Here is a 20324-nt window from a genome sequence, read left to right on the forward strand (position 1 = left end):
GTGCTGCTGGCAGTACTGTGGAGAAAAAGAAAAAAAAAGGCCATGAATTATTGCGTCCAGGTTATGATATGCCTACCTCTTGTAGGGGGCTGCATAAAACAGAGGGGCCAAATGCTCCTCTGTCTCACGCAGCCCCTTGCTGTCATAGATAGAGAACAATTGTCCCAGTGACTGTAGGGGGCTGCATGAAACAGAGGGGCCAAACGCTCCTCTGTCTCACACAGCCCCTTGCTGACATAGGTAGAGAAAAATTGTCCCTGCGACTGTAGGGGGCAGCATGAAACAGATGGGCCAAACGCTCCTCTGTCTCACACAGCCCCTTGCTGTCATAGGGAGATGAAAGCAAAATCATTTTATATATATTTTAAGAATAATAAAAAAAAATTACCTTCTAAGAGCCAGCATCCGGCGTAAGAACCCCAAAGCCGCAGATTACATATATTGCGACTTTGAGGTTGCTCCGGATCCACTCCACTTGTTGTAATCTCTCTTGAAGCGGTCCCGGATTGACCGCCACCGAGTCATAACTAGAGATGGCCCGAACTATCCGACGGCGAACAGTTCCCGGCGAACATAGCTTGTTCGCGTTCGCCTCTGCCGGGCGAACACATGCGATGTTCGGTCCGCCCCCTATACATCATCATTGAGCAAACTTTGACCCTGTACCTCACAGTCAGCAGACACATTCCAGCCAATCAGCAGCATACCCTCCCTCCCAGACCCTCCCACCTCCTGCACAGCATCCATTTTAGATTCATTCTGAAGCTGCAGTCTTAGTGAGAGGAGGGAGACTGTAACTGCTGCTGATTTAATTGGGAAATCGATAGCTAGGCTAGTGAATTCAGTGTCCACTCCAGTCCTGAAAGACTCATCTGATCTCTGCTGTAAGGACAGCGTCCTGACAGCACCCCAAAAAGCCCTTTTTAGGGCTGCAACATTAGTCTGCTTTTTTTTTTTCCTTTATATACATATTGCAGTTGCCTGGCCTGCCTGTGTGTGAGGAGCTGCAGGCCCACAGACTGTAGTGTGCCCACTGCCAGTGCTCACCCCTGTCATTCCGTGTGGCACAGGACTTTGCTTAAAAAAAGGCACTTAATTTTTACACTTTAATCTAAGGTTAGTTGCCTGCCAGTGTGTGTCAGGCTGACTTCCACTGACTGTAGTGTGCCCACTGCCAGTGCCCACCACTCATACCGGCTGGCACAGGACTTTGCATAAAAAAGGCATTAATTTTTACACTTTAGTGTAATTTCAGCTGCTTGCCTGCTGCTAGTGTGTGTCAGGCCGACTTCAACTGACTGTAGTGTGCCCACTGCCAGTGCCCACCCCTGTCATCCCGTGTGGCACAGGACTTTGCTTAAAAAAAAGGCACTTCATTTTTACACTTTAATCTAAGGTTAGTTGCCTGCCAGTGTGTGTCAGGCCGACTTCAACTGACTGTAGTGTGCCCACTGCCAGTGCCCACCCCTGTCATCCCGAGTGGCACAGGACTTTGCTTAAAAAATAGGCACTTAATTTTTACACTTTAATCTAAGGTTAGTTGCCTGCCAGTGTGTGTCAGGCTGACTTCCACTGACTGTAGTGTGCCCACTGCCAGTGCCCACCACTCATACCGGCTGGCACAGGACTTTGCATAAAAAAGGCATTAATTTTTACACTTTAGTGTAATTTCAGCTGCTTGCCTGCTGCTAGTGTGTGTCAGGCCGACTTCAACTGACTGTAGTGTGCCCACTGCCAGTGCCCACCCCTGTCATCCCGTGTGGCACAGGACTTTGCTTAAAAAAAAGGCACTTCATTTTTACACTTTAATCTAAGGTTAGTTGCCTGCCAGTGTGTGTCAGGCCGACTTCAACTGACTGTAGTGTGCCCACTGCCAGTGCCCACCCCTGTCATCCCGAGTGGCACAGGACTTTGCTTAAAAAATAGGCACTTAATTTTTACACTTTAATCTAAGGTTAGTTGCCTGCCAGTGTGTGTCAGGCTGACTTCCACTGACTGTAGTGTGCCCACTGCCAGTGCCCACCACTCATACCGGCTGGCACAGGACTTTGCTTAAAAAAAAGGCACTTCATTTTTACACTTTAATCTAAGGTTAGTTGCCTGCCAGTGTGTGTCAGGCCGACTTCAACTGACTGTAGTGTGCCCACTGCCAGTGCCCACCCCTGTCATCCCGAGTGGCACAGGACTTTGCTTAAAAAATAGGCACTTAATTTTTACACTTTAATCTAAGGTTAGTTGCCTGCCAGTGTGTGTCAGGCTGACTTCCACTGACTGTAGTGTGCCCACTGCCAGTGCCCACCACTCATACCGGCTGGCACAGGACTTTGCTTAAAAAAAAGGCACTTCATTTTTACACTTTAATCTAAGGTTAGTTGCCTGCCAGTGTGTGTCAGGCCGACTTCAACTGACTGTAGTGTGCCCACTGCCAGTGCCCACCCCTGTCATCCCGAGTGGCACAGGACTTTGCTTAAAAAATAGGCACTTAATTTTTACACTTTAATCTAAGGTTAGTTGCCTGCCAGTGTGTGTCAGGCTGACTTCCACTGACTGTAGTGTGCCCACTGCCAGTGCCCACCACTCATACCGGCTGGCACAGGACTTTGCTTAAAAAAGGCATTTAATTTTTACACTTTAATGTAATTTCAGCTGCTTGCCTGCTGCTAGTGTGTGTCAGGCCGACTTCAACTGACTGTAGTGTGCCCACTGCCAGTGCCCACCCCTGTCATACCGAGTGGCACAGGACTTTGCTTAAAAAATAGGCACTTAATTTTTACACTTTAATCTAAGGTTAGTTGCCTGCCAGTGTGTGTCAGGCTGACTTCCACTGACTGTAGTGTGCCCACTGCCAGTGCCCACCACTCATACCGGCTGGCACAGGACTTTGCATAAAAAAGGCATTTAATTTTTACACTTTAGTGTAATTTCAGCTGCTTGCCTGCTGCTAGTGTGTGTCAGGCCGACTTCAACTGACTGTAGTGTGCCCACTGCCAGTGCCAACCACTGATACCAGGTGGCACAGTAGCTTGCCGATAAATAAGGCATTTAATTTTTAGACAGTAGTCTAAATTCAGTTGCTTGCCTGCTGCCAGTGTGTGTCAGGCCCGCTTCCACTGACTGTAGTGTGCCCACTGCCAGTGCCAACCACTGATACCGGGTGGCACAGTAGCTTGCCGATAAATAAGGCATTTAATTTTTAGACAGTAGTCTAAATTCAGTTGCTTGCCTGCTGCCAGTGTGTGTCAGGCCCTCTTCCACTGACTGTAGTGTGCCCACTGCCAGTGCCAACCACTCATACCGGGTGGCACAGTAGCTTGCCGATAAATAAGGCATTTAATTTTTACACTTTAGTGTAATTTCAGTTGCTTGCCTGCTGCCAGTGTGTGTCAGGCCCGCTTCTACTGACTGTAGTGTGCCCACTGCCAGTGCCAACCACTGATACCATCTCCCCGTTCGAAAAATCTATTCAATAAATGGCACCCAGATTGGGGACGTTAGAGGGATTAAACTGATGAGAATAGTACTACAGAAAATACCACTCATATCGGGTGTGACAGTAAATTGCACGGCGCAGACGCAGTCACCGTGGATAAAAACAAAGGGGAGGGAGCCAGCGTTTTTTTAACCATCTCCCCGTTCGAAAAATCAATTCAATTGACCTTTCGGGGACCCTTGGTGTTGTACGTGGCTGGGTGGAGGAAGAAACCTTCAATGACATCACCGGGACGTGGCTAGCTTGGTATCCAACCTTGTGCAAATGGGGAGTTTGCGGTTGTGCAAATGAACTGTTTGCGGTGCATTAAAAGGGGAGTTTGGTCTGTCAATGTCTGTGATGCGGGCGTAACCCTTACACTACCTGATCGATACAACATCATACCTGATCGTATACACACACTGGATGTTTTAAAGCACGTTATTCCAAACAATTTAGGAATGTTAGTTGATTTATGCCCTTTATGGATTAAAACCCGACTCTGCGTCCACTACGTAATTTTCCATGGGAGTTTTGCCATAGATCCCCCTCCGGCATGCCACAGTCCAGGTGTTAGACCCCTTGAAACAACTTTCTCATCACTATTGTGGCCAGAAAGAGTCCCTGTGGGTTTTAAAATTCGCCTGTCTATTGAAGTCTATGGCGGTTCGCCCGGTTCGCCAGTTCGCGAACATTTGCGGAAGTTCTCGTTCGCTGTTCGCGAACTGAAAATTTTATGTTCGCGACATCACTAGTCATAACCTTTTGAACTGTGAAAAATAAAAAATAAATTAATATTAAATATTATCAAGGTGTTTGGTTATACATGAGGTGTAAATATATATTGCGGTACTTACCACAATCTTTCTGAGCCGCCGCAGTAAGATCCTCCCAGCCGGTAAATAAAGAATTAAATATCTGCCTCCAGAGCCGCTTGGTATAATGATGGTCAGCATGTAGGTGGTCCGTGTGGTCTCATAACACGGGACACGCCTCCTTTTTACAAAGATTATATTCAAATATACTTACTTCCTGCCGGTCCTGGTCAGTGCTACGTCCACCTCCCCTTGGTGACGCGGAGGTCCTCGAAAACCCCGCAACAGGAGATAGTGCTGGAGATGGTACTGCGGGGGCTGAGCCGGGGGCTCAGCTTGTGGATGATGAAGACTAGAACAAAGAGACATACAGATTAATGTTCTGAATCTTATTGTATTATAAAATCATATTGTCACTTGTACTTACTGCTTGCTGAATGCGACGATGCCTTCTTGGTGGCCTTCTGTGAGCACTTTTGGATGCTTCAGACATCTGTAGAGACATAATACAAATGCAAATAAACACTCTATATGAACAAGTCCACTTAGATATCAGAAATATATAATATTTACAGTTGCAAGAAAAAGAATGTGAACCCTTTGGAATGATATGGATTTCTGCACAAATTGGTCATAAAATGTGATCTGATCTTCATCTAAGTCACAACAATAGACAATCACAGTCTGCTTAAACTAATAACACACAAAGAATTAAATGTTACCATGTTTTTATTGAACACACCATGTAAACATTCACTGTGCAGGTGGAAAAAGTATGTGAACCCTTGGATTTAATAACTGGTTGAACCTCCTTTGGCAGCAATAACTTCAACCAAACGTTTCCTGTAGTTGCAGATCAGACGTGCACAACGGTCAGGAGTAATTCTTGACCATTACTCTTTACAGAACTGTTTCAGTTCAGAAATATTCTTGGGATGTCTGGTGTGAATCGCTTTCTCGAGGTCATGCCACAGCATCTCAATCAGGTTAAGGTCAGGACTCTGACTGGGCCACTCCAGAAGGCGTATTTTCTTCTGTTTAAGCCATTCTGTTGTTGATTTACTTATATGCTTGGGTCGTTGTCCTGTTGCAACACCCATCTTCTGTTGAGCTTCAGCTGGTGGACAGATGGCCTTAAAGGGAATCTGTCACAAGCATATTATCAAAAGCTTCAACAGCGTCACTGGGCATGCGCCGGTCCCAGTGACGCTGTTGAAGTTGTTGCCCTCAGTCTTTTTATCATTGCGCAGGGGCAGGAAATCGCCGACACTGCGCCTGCGCGGGATTTAGGATGCGGCGAGAGGAGGTTCGGGGTGTTTGCCGCAGAGCGCGGCGCTGGGCGGAAGGGGGTTTGAGCACTTAGCCGCGCCTCTGGGAGGCGATTTAGCTGAACTTGTAGGAGGTATTCGTTTTCAAATTTCGGCGGGCACGGCACTTCAGAGGGGCGTTCCTGGGCACCGTGGAGAAAGAATAACGCCCCTCTGGGCTCCTTACAGCTTGATTTGCATATCATAAAAAGCCTTTTTATGAAGAAATGACAAGACTCGCATTAAAAAGAACAAGACATCTGGATATAAGGTACTTTATTACACATGGATTCATGAAAAAAAAATTTGGATAATATGCTGGTGACAGATTCCCTTTAAGTTCTCCTGCAAAATGTCTTGATAAACTTGGGAATTCATTTTTCCTTCGATGATAGCAATCCGTCCAGGCCCTGACGCAGCAAAGCAGCCCCAAACCATGATGCCCCCACCACCATACTTCACAGTTGGGATGAGGTTTTGATGTTGGTGTGCTGTGCCACTTTTTCTCCACACATAGTGTTGTGTGTTTCTTCTAAACAACTCAACTTTGGTTTCACCTGTCCACAGAATATTTTGCCAGTATTGCTGTGGAACATCCAGGTGCTCTTGTGCAAACTGTAAACGTGCAGCAATGTTTTTTTTTGACAGCAGTGGCCTCCTCTGTGGTATCCTCCCATGAAATCCATTCTTGTTTAGTGTTTTACATATCGTAGATTCGCTAACAGGGATGTTAGCATATGCCAGAGACTTTTGTAAGTCTTTAGCTGACATTCTAGAATTCTTCTTCACCTCATTGAGCAGTCTGCGCTGTGCTCTTGCAGTCATCTTTACAGGACGGCCACTCCTAGGGAGAGTAGCAGCAATGCTGAACTTTCTCCATTTATAGACAATTTGTCTTACCGTGGACTGATGAACAGCAAGGCTTTTGGAGATACTTTTATAATCCTTTCCAGCTTTATGCAAGTCAACAATTCTTAATCGTAGGTTTTCTGAGAGATCATTTGTGCGAGGCATCATTCACATCAGGCAGTGCTTCTTGTGGAAAGCAAACCCAGAACTGGAGTGTGTTTTTTATAGGGCAGGGCAGCTGTAACCAACACCTCCAATTTCATCTCATTGATTGGACTCAAGTTGGCTGACACCTCACTCCATTTAGCTCTTGGAAATGTCATTAGTCTAGGGGTTCACATACTTTTCCACCAGCACTGTAAATGTTTACATGGTGTGTTCAATAAAAACATGGTAATATTTAATTATTTGTGTGTTATTAGTTTAAGCAGAATGTGATTGTACAGTATATTGTTGTGACTTAGATGAAGATCAGATCACATTTTATGACCAATTTGTGCAGAAATCCATATCATTCCAAAGGGTTCACATACTTTTTCTTGCAACTGTATTTTAAAAACGTATGTTTTAATACAAAGTTTTGGGTCTTCAAAAAATTTATTTTTACGCTTTGGTAGATGCTACAAAGAAAAAAAAAAGAAAAAAGGAAGAAAAAAACCCCATTAAAAACATCATTCAAATGCGCTTGATTTTGAAGCCTCCCTCAGTGCATCTGCCCATCCTCAATGCCATCTGCCGCCCTTCATTGCCATCTGCCCCCGTACCATCGCCCCCACCCTCCAAGCGCCATAAACCCCCCCTATACCATAATCTTCCAACAGCAACCCCCATTGATATATGCCCCACCCTCAGTGCCATTTGCCCCCTCAATTAACATCAACCTAACACCCCCTGCCATAAGCTACCCACATGCTGTGAGCCCGATGTGAGTCCCCAACAGTGCCTCTTCCACCCCCCTGCAATCAGCCACAGCTCTCTTCCATCTGCCGCCATTCAGTGCCATTCTGGCCCCCACAAAGCAATAATCTGCCCCCTAATCCATGACCCACCAACAGTCCCTCGTGCCCCGCAAAATTGCAATTAGCACAACCTCTGAGCAATATAACCACCACCCCCATGCAATCATCGGCCCCCTATTACTTAACCCCTAAATAGTACATTTCCCCCCCCCCCCCCGACACCGGTAACACCTATGGGCTTCCTGCCCCCACTAAGTGCCATCTTTGCCGCCACCACACCACCCCTGTGCAAAAATCTTTCCCCTGTTCTATGACCTACCAACAGTGCCTCGTTCCCACCATATATGCCGTCAGTCCCACCATATATGCCAGCTTTCCCCCCACCTTGCCATAACCCCCACACCTCTGTGCAATCTGTCTGAGCACCCGCATCCCAGTGCCATAATTTGCCCCCAATGCCATGAAAGAAAGAAAGAAAGAAAGAAAGAGAGAAAGAAAGAAAGAAAGAAAGAAAGAAAGAAAAAAGAGAGAGAGAACTATCCATACATACCTGTTTGTTATGAACTGCATCCAAGATGGCTGCCATGTTTGCTGGGGGTGGTGACATTTATGGAGCATGCTCAGTTGAGCAAAACGAATGTAAACGGATCCGCCTCAGACGGAGCTATTACAGACTGATTGACTTCAATTGTGTGTAAGGACGGATCAGTTTGGCAAGCAGCGTTTTGGTGTCCGCCTCCAAAGCGGAGTGGAGGCGGAACGGAGGCAAACTGATGCATTCAGAATGCATTAGGGCCAAACTGATCCGTTTTGGACCGCTTTTGAGAGCCCTGAAACGGATCTCACAAATGGAAACCAAAACGTCAGTGTGAAAGTAGCCTTACTTTTCAGCAGTATTCTCATTATCATCACAGACAGGATTACAACGATATATAATACCTCTGTATAGATAAAACAGGATCCACTATTTCCTATAGATGATAGTCACAGCTTATCTACTCCCCCTCTCTGCAAAATAACCTCTACACAGGTCACAGAGCATGGCTAAAAAACTCTACCATAGAACTCAATATGTTAGCTTCAGTCTACTGTGTCTATGGCTCATGTGGCTGCTGTAAAGCATATCATATTAAAACATATTTATCGTATTATTAGACCAAGAGTTTAGTGCAAAAGCTGCATGATTTAAGAATTTGTTAAAATACTGTGTATATAACGCCATTGAAAAAAAAAAAAAAAAAATCACCAAAACTTAAAGGGCTTCTGTCAGCCCACTAAACCGTTTTTTGTTTTTTTTGCTTAATAATAACCCCTATACTGCGATTTATCCATTCATAAGTAAAATAATAATTTTGGTTCAGTAGAATTTGCTAAAACCCTATTTTTATAATATGTAAATTACCTTGCTACCAGCAAGTAGGGCGGCTACCTGCTGGTAGCAGCCGCATCCTCCGATGGTAATGACGCCCCCTCTGCTTGTTGATTGACAGGGCCAGCGGACGGGATCTTTCTCCGCTGGCCCTGACTGTTTTCATTCAATATCTGGCGCCTGCGCCGCGGCCGTACCTATCTTCAATCGGCGCAGGTGCACTGAGAGGCGGCCACTCACTCGGCCGCTTCATCCTCAATGCGCCTGCGCCGATGACGTCACATCTACACCCGGCGCAGGCGCATTGAGGATGAAGCGGCCGAGTGAGTGGCCGCCTCTCAGTGCGCCTGCGCCGATTGAAGATAGGTACGGCCGCGGCGCAGGCGCCAGATATTGAATGAAAACAGGCAGGGCCAGCGGAGAAAGATCCCGTCCGCTGGCCCTGTCAATCAACAAGCAGAGGGGGCGTCATTACCATCGGAGGATGCGGCTGCTACCAGCAAGTAGCCGCCCTACTTGCTGGTAGCAAGGTAATTTACATATTATAAAAATAGGGTTTTAGCAAATTCTACTGAACCAAAATTATTATTTTACTTATGTATGGATAAATCGCAGTGTAGGGGTTATTATTAAGCAAAAAAAAACAAAAAACGGTTTAGTGGGCTGACAGAAGCCCTTTAACTTGATTTAAGTGATAGGTCATTTTATGATTATATATTCCCTTTAAATGAGACAAACAACATTTGTTAACATGGCCATAACTTGAGAGTTAAAGGGCATCTGTCAGCAGATTTGTATCTGTGAAACTGGCTGACCTGCTACATGTGCACATGACAGCTGAAGGCATCTGTGTTGGTCCCACTTTAATATGTGCCTGTGATGCATTGCTTGCACATGCAAATGAGCCTCTAGGAGCAACGGAGCATTGCTGTTACTCCCAGAGGCTCTGGTCTCTACAACTGCTGTGCCCTCTGCACTTTTACAGAGACAGACATGATGATGTTTACACTGCCTAGTCCTGTCAAAGTGGAGAGGGCACATTGTTAATTTCCTTTACTCTGGCTTGTCTTCTGACCACTCTCTGTCTCTTTTTTGGTACTGCATAGCATGTCTGGTTCTGACCCATTTACATATGACGGTATTGTGTTTGTCTGTCATTGCTGTTTGTCCGTCTCTGCACTTAAATAGCGTAGGAACCATCAACCAGTTGTGGTCTAGCAATCTAGGGCTTGTACTGCAAGTAGGTAGGGAAAGCAGGCTGTGTTCTAGCCTTAGGGCTCTCTGTCCTAGTCTGTCCCTACCTACAGTCATAACAACTAGCATTTACTAAAGCAGACATGTCAGGAGGGAGGATAGTTCCATATAAACTGTATCATTCATTTCTGCAATAAACTCTAATGGTTGTGAGTGACACTTTGATGAACCGCTGTAAACTCTCAATATTGCCATTAATGTTAAGATCATTGAAGATGCTTAGTGACATTTTTATGCATACGAATTAACTTTTACTGTCATATATCACAACAACAGTACAATATAACCTTTCCTGATGCAATGCACTTAATACAAGATAAACTAAAAAAAAATACTCTTTTACATAAATATAATTATAAACATGCAGGTAAGGAAAAGATCCAATAAATACTATAGCCAGTAGACATCAATAACAACATTTAATTTACATTAGACTGTGCAGTAGAGATGGCCTTGCGGTTCGCTTGGCGGTCCTTTCACGGCGAACTTTGCGCCAAACATACGAACCTATGGCGATGGCCGCCGGCGCCATTTGTTTTTGCATTGCGCCAAACTTTGACCCATGACACATCCATCAGGTGGGACAGGACAGCCAATTGAGAAGTTTCAGCACATGGACACACCCCCACCCTATCACAGAACCCGATTTGGCAGCCATTTTGTGTTTTGCCAGTGTAGGGAGAGGTTGCTTTGTGGAGCAGGGACAGGCTGTTAGGGACACCAAATGGTAGCTAAAAATGGCACAAAAGTCCTTTTAAGGACTGGTATAGGTGTGCTATCGATAGGTGTGATACCTATAATGATACCTATAATATACTTTCTAACATAGAAAGTATATTATAGTGCATTTGTAATGTGCAGCAGTTGTGTGCGGTTTTACTGCGATACCGCAGCTATACAGAGGAATAAACTCTATTGGAACAACTAATTGCAACGGGTGTGATATAACTGTTGCCCCCAAAAAAACTGATTGAGGGGTTTGGTATACCTATAATATACTTTCTAACATAGAAAGTATATAGTGCATTTGTATTGTGCATCAGTTTTGTGCAGTTCTGCTGCAATACCGCAGCTATATAGAGGGACAAGCGCTATTGGAACAACTAATTTCAATGGGTGTGATATACCTGTTGCCCCCAAAAAAACTGATTGAGGGGTGTGATATACCTTCTTCCACAAAATACTGTTTGAGGGCTGCAATATACAATGAGGAACAGAAGTATTTGAACACCCTGCAATTTTGCAACTTCTTCCACTGAAATTCACATTATAGGTGCATTCCCACTCTGAGAGACAGAATAAATAAAAAATTCTGGAAATCACATATGTATGATTTTTGAAGAATTTATTTGTCTTGCACTGCTGAACATAATTTTTTGAACCAGTAGGAACAAGTGTGACGTCACACGCTTTCTATTCACACAGCGGCTCCTGCGCGCGCGTCTGCCACCGGCCGGGGCAGCACGTGAATAAGCAGTAGAGCTGAAGATCACAACACTCCGCAACAAGCTCCTGGCTCTTGCCCGCATAGAAGAACAAGTGACTACAACCTTTTAAGGTAGGAAACTATGCGACTGTACATGTGAATCTAAAGGAACTTGTGAAGAAGGATATAAATTGTCTGAATTTACTAATAAAAGCCTGCGCGGATATAATATTAACATACATAAGTATTTGAAAACCTGAGAAATAGCAAGAATTCTGGCTCTCAAAGACATGTTACTGTGCCTTTAAAAAGTCCACCTCTACTCCACTCATTAATATAACTTAGTAGCACCTGTCTGAGCTCTTTAAAGACACCTGTCCACCCCACAGTCAGTCAAACGCCAACTACTACCATGGGCAAGACCAAAGAGTTGTCAAAGGACACCAGAGACAAAATTGTGGACCTCCACAAGGCTGGAAAGGGCTACAGGGCAATTGCCAAGCAGCTTGGTGAAAATAGATCAACTGTTGGAGCAATTGCTAGAAAATGGAAGAGGCTAAAGACGACTGTCAGTCTGCCTCGTACAGGGGTTCCATGAAAGATCTCACCTCATGGGGTATCACTGAGGATAAGAAAGGTGAGGAATTAGCCCAGAACTACAAGGGAGGAGCTGGTCAATGACATGAAGAGAGCTGGGAACACAGTTTCAAAGGTCACTGTCGGTAGAACACTACGCCGTCATGGTTTCAAATCATGCATTGCACGGAAGGTTCCCCTGCTCAAATCATCACATATCCATGCCCGTCTGAAGTTTGCCAATGACCATCTGGATGATCCAGAGGAGGCATGGGAGAAAGTCATGTGGACATATGAGACCAAAGTAGAACTTTTTTGTCTAAACTTCACTCGTCGTGTTTGGAGGAAAAAGAAGGATGAGTTGTATCCCAAGAACACCATCCCTACTGTGAAGCATGGGGGTGGTAACATCAGGCTTTGTGGATGCTTTTCTGCAAAGGGGACAGGACGACTGCACTGTATTAAGGAGAGGATGAATGGGGCCATTTATTGTGAGATTTTGAGCAGCAACCTTCCCTCAGTCAGAGCATTGAAGATGGGTCGTGGCTGGGTCTTCCAACATGACAACGACCCGAAGCACACAGCCAGGATAACCAATAAGTGGCTCCGTAAGAAGAATATCAAGGTTCTGGAGTGGCCTAGCCAGTCTCCAGACCTTAATCCAATAGAACATCTTTGGAGGGAGCTGAAACTCTGTGTTGCTCAGCGACAACCCCGAAACCTGACAGATCTAGAGACCTCTGTAATTGCAAACAAAGGCTTCTGTACCAAATATTAACACTCATTTTCTCAGGTGTTAAAATACTTATGTTCAACAGTGCAAGACAAATCAATTATTTAAAAATCAAACAATGTGACTTCCTGATTTTTTTTATTTATTCTGTCTCTCAGACTGGGAATGCACCTACAATGTGAATTTCAGACCCCTCCATGATTTCTAAGTGGGAGAACTTGCAAAATATCAGGGTGTTCAAATATTTCTGTTCCTCACTGTAACTATTGCACCAAAAAAACAGGGTGGTATGATATAACTGTTGCGGCAAAAAAAAACACTAGAGGGTTGTGATATACCTGCTTCCACAAAATACTGCTTAAGGGGTTCGACATACCTGCTTCCACCAACTATTGATTGAGGGGTGCAATATACAAACCGGATTCCAAAAAAGTTGGGACACTATACAAATCGTGAATAAAAACTGAATGCAATGATGTGGAGGTGCCAACTTCTAATATTTTATTCAGAATAGAACATAAATCACGGAACAAAAGTTTAAACTGAGAAAATGTACCATTTTAAGGGAAAAATATGTTGAATCAGGATTTCATGGTGTCAACAAATCCCCAAAAAGTTGGGACAAGGCCATTTTCACCACTGTGTGGCATCTCCCCTTCTTCTTACAACACTCAACAGACGTCTGGGGACCGAGGAGACCAGTTTCTCAAGTTTAGAAATAGGAATGCTCTCCCATTCTTGTCTAATACAGGCCTCTAACTGTTCAATCATCTTGGCCTTCTTTGTTGCACCTTCCTCTTTATGATGCGCCAAATGTTCTCTATAGGTGAAAGATCTGGACTGCAGACTGGCCATTTCAGTACCCGGATCCTTCTCCTACGCTGCCATGATGTTGTGATTGATGCAGAATGTGGTCTGGCATTATCTTGTTGAAAAATGCAGGGTCTTCCCTGAAAGAGATGACGTCTGGATGGGAGCATATATTTTTCTGCATTGATGGTGCCTTTCCAGACATGCAAGCTGCCCATGCCACACGCACTCATGCAACCCCATACCATCAGAGATGCAGGCTTCTGAACTGAGCGTTGATAACAACTTGGGTTGTCCTTGTCCTCTTTGGTCCGGATGACATGGCGTCCCAGATTTCCAAAAAGAACTTCGAATCGTGACTCGTCTGACCACAGAACAGTCTTCCATTTTGCCACACTCCATTTTAAATGATCCCTGGCCCAGTGAAAACGCCTGAGCTTGTGGATCTTGCTTAGAAATGGCTTCTTCTTTGCACTGTAGAGTTTCAGCTGGCAACGGCGGATGGCACGGTGGATTGTGTTCACTGACAATGGTTTCTGGAAGTATTCCTGAGCCCATTCTGTGATTTCCTTTACAGTAGCATTCCTGTTTGTGGTGCAGTGTCGTTTAAGGGCCCGGAGATTACGGGCATCCAGTATGGTTTTACGGCCTTGACCCTTACGCACAGAGATTGTTCCAGATTCTCTGAATCTTCGGATGATGTTATGCACAGTTGATGATGATAGATGCAAAGTCTTTGCAATTTTTCGCTGGGTAACACCTTTCTGATATTGCTCCACTATCTTTCTGCGCAACATTGTGGGAATTGGTGATCCTCTACCCATCTTGGCTTCTGAGAGACACTGCCACTCTGAGAAGCTCTTTTTATACCCAATCATGTTGCCAATTGACCTAATTAGTGTTAATTGGTCTTCCAGCTCTTCGTTATGCTCAAATTTACTTTTTCCAGCCTCTTATTGCTACTTGTCCCAACTTTTTGGGGATTTGTTGACACCGTGAAATTTTGAATCAACGTATTTTTCCTTTAAAATGATACATTTACTCGGATTAAACGTTTGATCTGTCATCTACGTTCTATTACAAATAAAATATTGACATTTGCCATCTCCACATCACTGCATTCAGTTTTTATTCACAATTTGTTTAGTGTCCCAATTTTTTGGAATCCGGTATGTACCTGCTACCACAAAATACTGATTAAGGGGTTTGATATACCTTCTTCCACCAAATATTGATTAAGGCCTGCAATATACCTGCTTCCACAAAATACTGATTAAGGGGATTGATATACCTGCTTCCACAAAATACTGATTGAGGGCTGCGATACACCTGCTAACACAAAATACTGATTGAGGGCTGCGATATACCTGCTTCCACAAAATATTGATTAAGGGGTTCGATATACCAGTTTCCACCAAATATTGATTGAGACCTACGAGATATCGGCTTCCATAAAATACTGATTAAGGGGATTTACATACCTGCTTCCACCAAATATTGATTGAGGCCTGCGATATACCTGCTTCCAAAAAATACTGATTAAGGGGATTGATATAACAACTTACACAAAATACTGATTGAGTGCTGCGATAAACCTGTTTCCACCAAATATTGATTAAGGCCTACAAGTTACCTGCTTCCACAAAATATTGATTGGGGGCTGCGATGTATCTGCTTCCACAAAATACTGATTAAGGGGATTTATATACCTGTTTCCACCAAATATTGTCTAAGGCCTGCGATATACCTGCTTCCACAAAATACTGATTAAGGGGCTTGATATACCTGTTTCCACCAAATATTGATTGAGGCCTTAGATATACCTGCTTCCACAAACTACTGATTAAGGGGATTGACATACCTGCTTCCACCAAATATTGATTGAGGCCTACGATATACCTGCTTCTACAAAATACTGATTTTGGGGAGTGATATACCTGCTTCCACAAAATACTGATTGAGGGCTGTGATATACCTGCTTCCACAAAATACTGATTAAGGGGATTGATCTACCTGTTTCTACCACCAAATATTGATTTAGGCCTGTGATATACCTGCTTCCACAAAATACTGATTAAGGGGATTGATATACCTACTTCCACAAAATACTGATTGAGGGCTGCGATATACAGTCAGGTCCATAAATATTGGGACATTGACACAATTCTAAGATTTTTGGCTCTATACACCACCACAATGGATTTGGAATTAAACAAACTAGATGTGCTTTAACTGCAGACTGTCAGCTTTAACTTGAGGGTATTTACATCCAAATCAGGTGAACGGTGTAGGAATTACAACAGTTTGCATATGTGCCTCCCACTTGTTAAGGAACCAAAAGTAATGGGACAATTGGCTTCTCAGCTGTTCCATGGCCAGGTGTGTGTTATTCCCTCATTATCCCAATTACAATGAGCAGATAAAAGGTCCAGAGTTCATTTCAAGTGTGCTATTTGCATTTGAAATCGGTTGCTGTCAACTCTAAAGATGAGATCCAAAGAGCTGTCACTATCAGTGAAGCAAGCCGTTATTAGGCTGAAAAAACAAAACAAACCCATCAGAGAGATAGAAAAAACATTAGGCGTGGCCAAAACAACAGTTTGGAACTTTCTTAAAAAGAAGGAACGCACCGGCGAGCGCAGCAACACCAAAAGACCCGGAAGACCACGGAAAACAACTGTGGTGGATGACCGAAGAATTCTTGCCCTGATGAAGAAAACACCCTTCACAACAGTTGGCCAGATCAAGAACACTCTCCAGGAGGTAGGTGTATGTGTGTCAAAGTCAACAATCAAGAGAAGACTTCACCAGAGTGAATACAAAGGGTTTACCACAAGATGTAAACCATTGGTGAGCCTCAAAAACAGGAAGGCCAGATTAGGGTTTGGCAAACAACATCTAAAAAAGCCTTCACAGTTCTGGAACAACATCCTTTGGACAGATGAGACCAAGATCAACTAGTACCAGAGTGATGGGAAAAGAAGAGTATGGAGAAGGAAAGGAACTGCTCATGATCCTAAGCATACCACCTCATCAGTGAAGCATGGTGGTGGTAGTGTCATGGCGTGGGCATGTATGGCTGCAAATGGAACTGGTTCTCTTGTATTTATTGATGATGTGACTGCTGACAAAAGCAGCAGGATGAATTCTGAAGTGTTTCGGGCAATATTATCTGCTCATATTCAGCCAAATGCTTCAGAACTCATTGGACGGAGCTTCACAGTGCAGATGGACAATGACCCAAAGCATACTGCAAAGGCAACCAAAGAAAAGGGAAAGCAGTGGAATGTTATGCAATGGCCAAGTCAATCACCTGACCTGAATCCGATTGAGCATGCATTTCACTTGCTGAGGACAAAACTGAAGGGAAAATGCCCCAAGAACAAGCAGGAACTGAAGACAGTTGCAGTAGAGGCCTGGCAGAGCATCACCAGGGATGAAACTCAGCGTCTGGTGATGTTTATGCATTCCAGACTTCAGGCTGTAATTGACTGCAAAGGATTTGCAACCAAGTATTAAAAAGTGAAAGTTTGATTTATGATTATTATTGTGTCCCATTACTTTTGATTCCTTAACAAGTGGGAGGCACATATGCAAACTGTTTTAATTCCTACACCGTTCACCTGATTTGGATGTAATTACCCTCCAATTAAAGCTGACAGTCTGCAGTTAAAGCACATCTTGTTAGTTTCATTTCAAATTCATTGTGGTGGTGTATAGAGCCAAAAATGTTAGAATTGTGTCAATGTCCCAATATTTATGGACCTGACTGTACCTGCTAACACAAAATACTGATTAAGGGGTTCGATATACCTGTTTCCACCAAGTATTGATTGAGGCCTACGAGATACCTGCTTCCACAATATACTGATTGGGGGCTGCGATATACCTGCTTCCACAAAATACTGATTAAGGGGTTTGATATACCTGCTTCCACAAAATATTGATTGAGACCTGCGATATACCTGCTTCAACAAAATACTGATTAAGGGGTTTGATATACCTGCTTCCACTAAATACTGATTTTGGGGATTGATATACCTGCCTCCACAAAATACTGATTGAGGGCTGTGATATACCTGCTAACACAAAATACTGATTAAGGGGAGTGATATACCTGCTTCCACCAAATATTGATTGAGACCTGCGAGATACCTGCTTCCACAAAATACTGATTAAGGGGTTTGATATACCTACTTCCACAAAATACTGATTGAGGTCTACGATATACCTGCTAACACAAAATACTGATTGAGGGCTGCGATATACCTGCTTCCACAAAATACTGATTAAGAGGTTTGATATACCCGTTTCCACCAAAAATGTATTGAGGCCTGCGATATACTGCTTCCCCAATATACTGATTAAGGGGATTGATATATCTGCTTCCACAAAATATTGATTGAGGTCCATGAGATACCTGCTTCCACAAAATACTGATTAAGTTGTTATATCAATCCCCTTAATCAGTATTTTGTGTTAACAGGTATATCACAGCCCTCAATCAATATTTTATTTAAGTTGTTATATCAATCCCCTTAAACAAAATATTGATTGAGGGCTGTGATATACCTGCTAACACAAAAAACTGATTAAGGGGTTCGATATACCTGTTTCCACCAAGTATTGATTGAGGACTTCGAGATACCTGCTTCCACAAAATACTGATTGGGGGCTGCAGTATACCTGCTTCCACAAAATATTGATTAAGGGGTTTGATATACTTGCTTCCACAAAATACTGACTTTGGGGATTGATATACCTCGTTCCACAAAATAGTGATTGAGGGCTGCGATATACCTGCTAACACAAAATACTGATTAAGGGGAGTGATATACCTGCTTCCACCAAATATTGATTTAGGTCTGCATGATACCTACTTTCACAAAATACTGATTAAAGGATTTGACATACCTGCTTCCACAAAATATTGATTGAGGGCTGCAATATACCTGCTTCCACAAAATACTGATTTTAGGGATTGATATACCTGCTTTTTACAAAATATTGATTGAGACCTGCGATATACCTGCTTCCACAAAATACTGATTAAGGGGTTTGATATACCTGCTTCCACAAAATACTGATTTTGGGGATTGATATACCTGCTTCCACAAAATACTGATTGAGGGCTGCAATATACCTGCTAACTCAAAATACTGATTAAAGGAAGTGATATACCTGCTTCCACCAAATATTGATTGAGGCCTGCGAGATACCTGCTTCCACAAAATACTGATTAAGGGGTTTGATATACCTACTTCCACAAAATACAGATTAAGGTCTGCGATATACCTGCTAACACAAAATACTGATTAAGGGGTTCAATATACCTGTTTCCACCAAATATTGATTGAGGCCTACAAGATACCTGCTTCCACAAAATACTAATTGAGGGCTGCGATATACCTGCTTCTACAAAATACTGATTAAGAGGTTAGATATACCTGTTTCCACCAAATATTTTTTGAGGCCTGCGATGTACTGCTTGCACAATATACTGATTAAGGGGATTGATATATCTGCTTCCACAAAATATTGATTGAGGTCAGCGAGATACCTGCTTCCACAAATTACTGATTAACGGGCTTGATATACCTGTTTCCACCAAATATTGATTGAGGCCTTAGATATACCTGCTTTCACAAAATACTGATTAAGGGGATTGATATAACAACTTAAGCAAAATACTGATTGAGGGCTGCGATATACCTGCTAACAAAAAAAACTGATTAAGGGGTTTGATATACCTGTTTCCACCAAGTATTGATTGAGGCCTACGAGATACCTGCTTCCACAAAATACTGATTAGAAGCTGCTGTATACCTGCTTCCACAAAATACGGATTATGGAGATTGATCTACCTTTTTCTACTACCAAATATTGATTTAGGCCTGCGATATACCTTCTTCCACAAAATACTGATTAAGGGGATTGATATACCTACTTCCACAAAATACTGATTAAGGGGATTGATATACCTACTTCCACAAAATACTGATTAAGGGGATTGATATACCTACTTCCACAAAATACTGATTGAGGGCTGCGATATACCTGCTTTTACAAAATACTGATTGAGGGCTGCGATATACAGTCAGGTCCATAAATATTGGGACATCGACACAATTCTAAGATTTTTGGCTCTATACACCACCACAATGGATTTGAAATTACACAAACTAGATGTGCTTTAACTGCAGACTGTTAGCTTTAATTTGAGGATATTTACATCCAAATCAGGTGAATGGTGTAGGAATTACAACAGTTTGCATATGTGCCTCCCACTTGTTAAGGAACCAAAAGTAATGGGACAATTGGCTTCTCAGCTGTTCCATGGCCAGGTGTGTGTTATTCCCTCATTATCCCAATTACAATGAGCAGATAAAAGGTCCAGAGTTCATTTCAAGTGTGCTATTTGCATTTGGAATCTGTTGTTGTCAACTCTTTGAGATCCAAAGAGCTGTCACTATCAGTGAAGCAAGCCATTAGTAAAACCTGTTTTTCCGCAGAATAAACCCACAAATAGCTTTTATAAGGCCAACTTAGAAATCAGAAAGCTACCCTGGACATGAGCATATGTTTAGCTCACAGGGCTTATAGGTGGTGACAGAATCCCTTTAATCATATACATAAATATGTTAATTTGGGGCAGGGTAATGAGCCCAGTTCTCCACACCATAGAGCAAAGTGTGCAGATACTGCATATGTTTGGAAAATGTAATAAAAAGTTTGTGAAAAAAAAAGAAAGAAAACC

The 20324-nt window shown here is 43.1% G+C and overlaps 1 long non-coding RNA gene across 1 annotated transcript; it reads left to right on the forward strand.

The window, feature by feature from the left end:
- The first annotated feature begins 13031 nt into the window (after positions 1-13031).
- Positions 13032-19146, forward strand: LOC120998060. Its single transcript, XR_005778289.1, has 3 exons — positions 13032-13122; positions 19004-19048; positions 19124-19146. It is a non-coding gene; the product is annotated as an uncharacterized LOC120998060 (long non-coding RNA).
- The last annotated feature ends 1178 nt before the right edge of the window (positions 19147-20324 follow it).

Source organism: Bufo bufo, chromosome 4 (genome assembly GCF_905171765.1).
Source record: "Bufo bufo chromosome 4, aBufBuf1.1, whole genome shotgun sequence".
Lineage (NCBI taxonomy): Eukaryota > Metazoa > Chordata > Amphibia > Anura > Bufonidae > Bufo > Bufo bufo.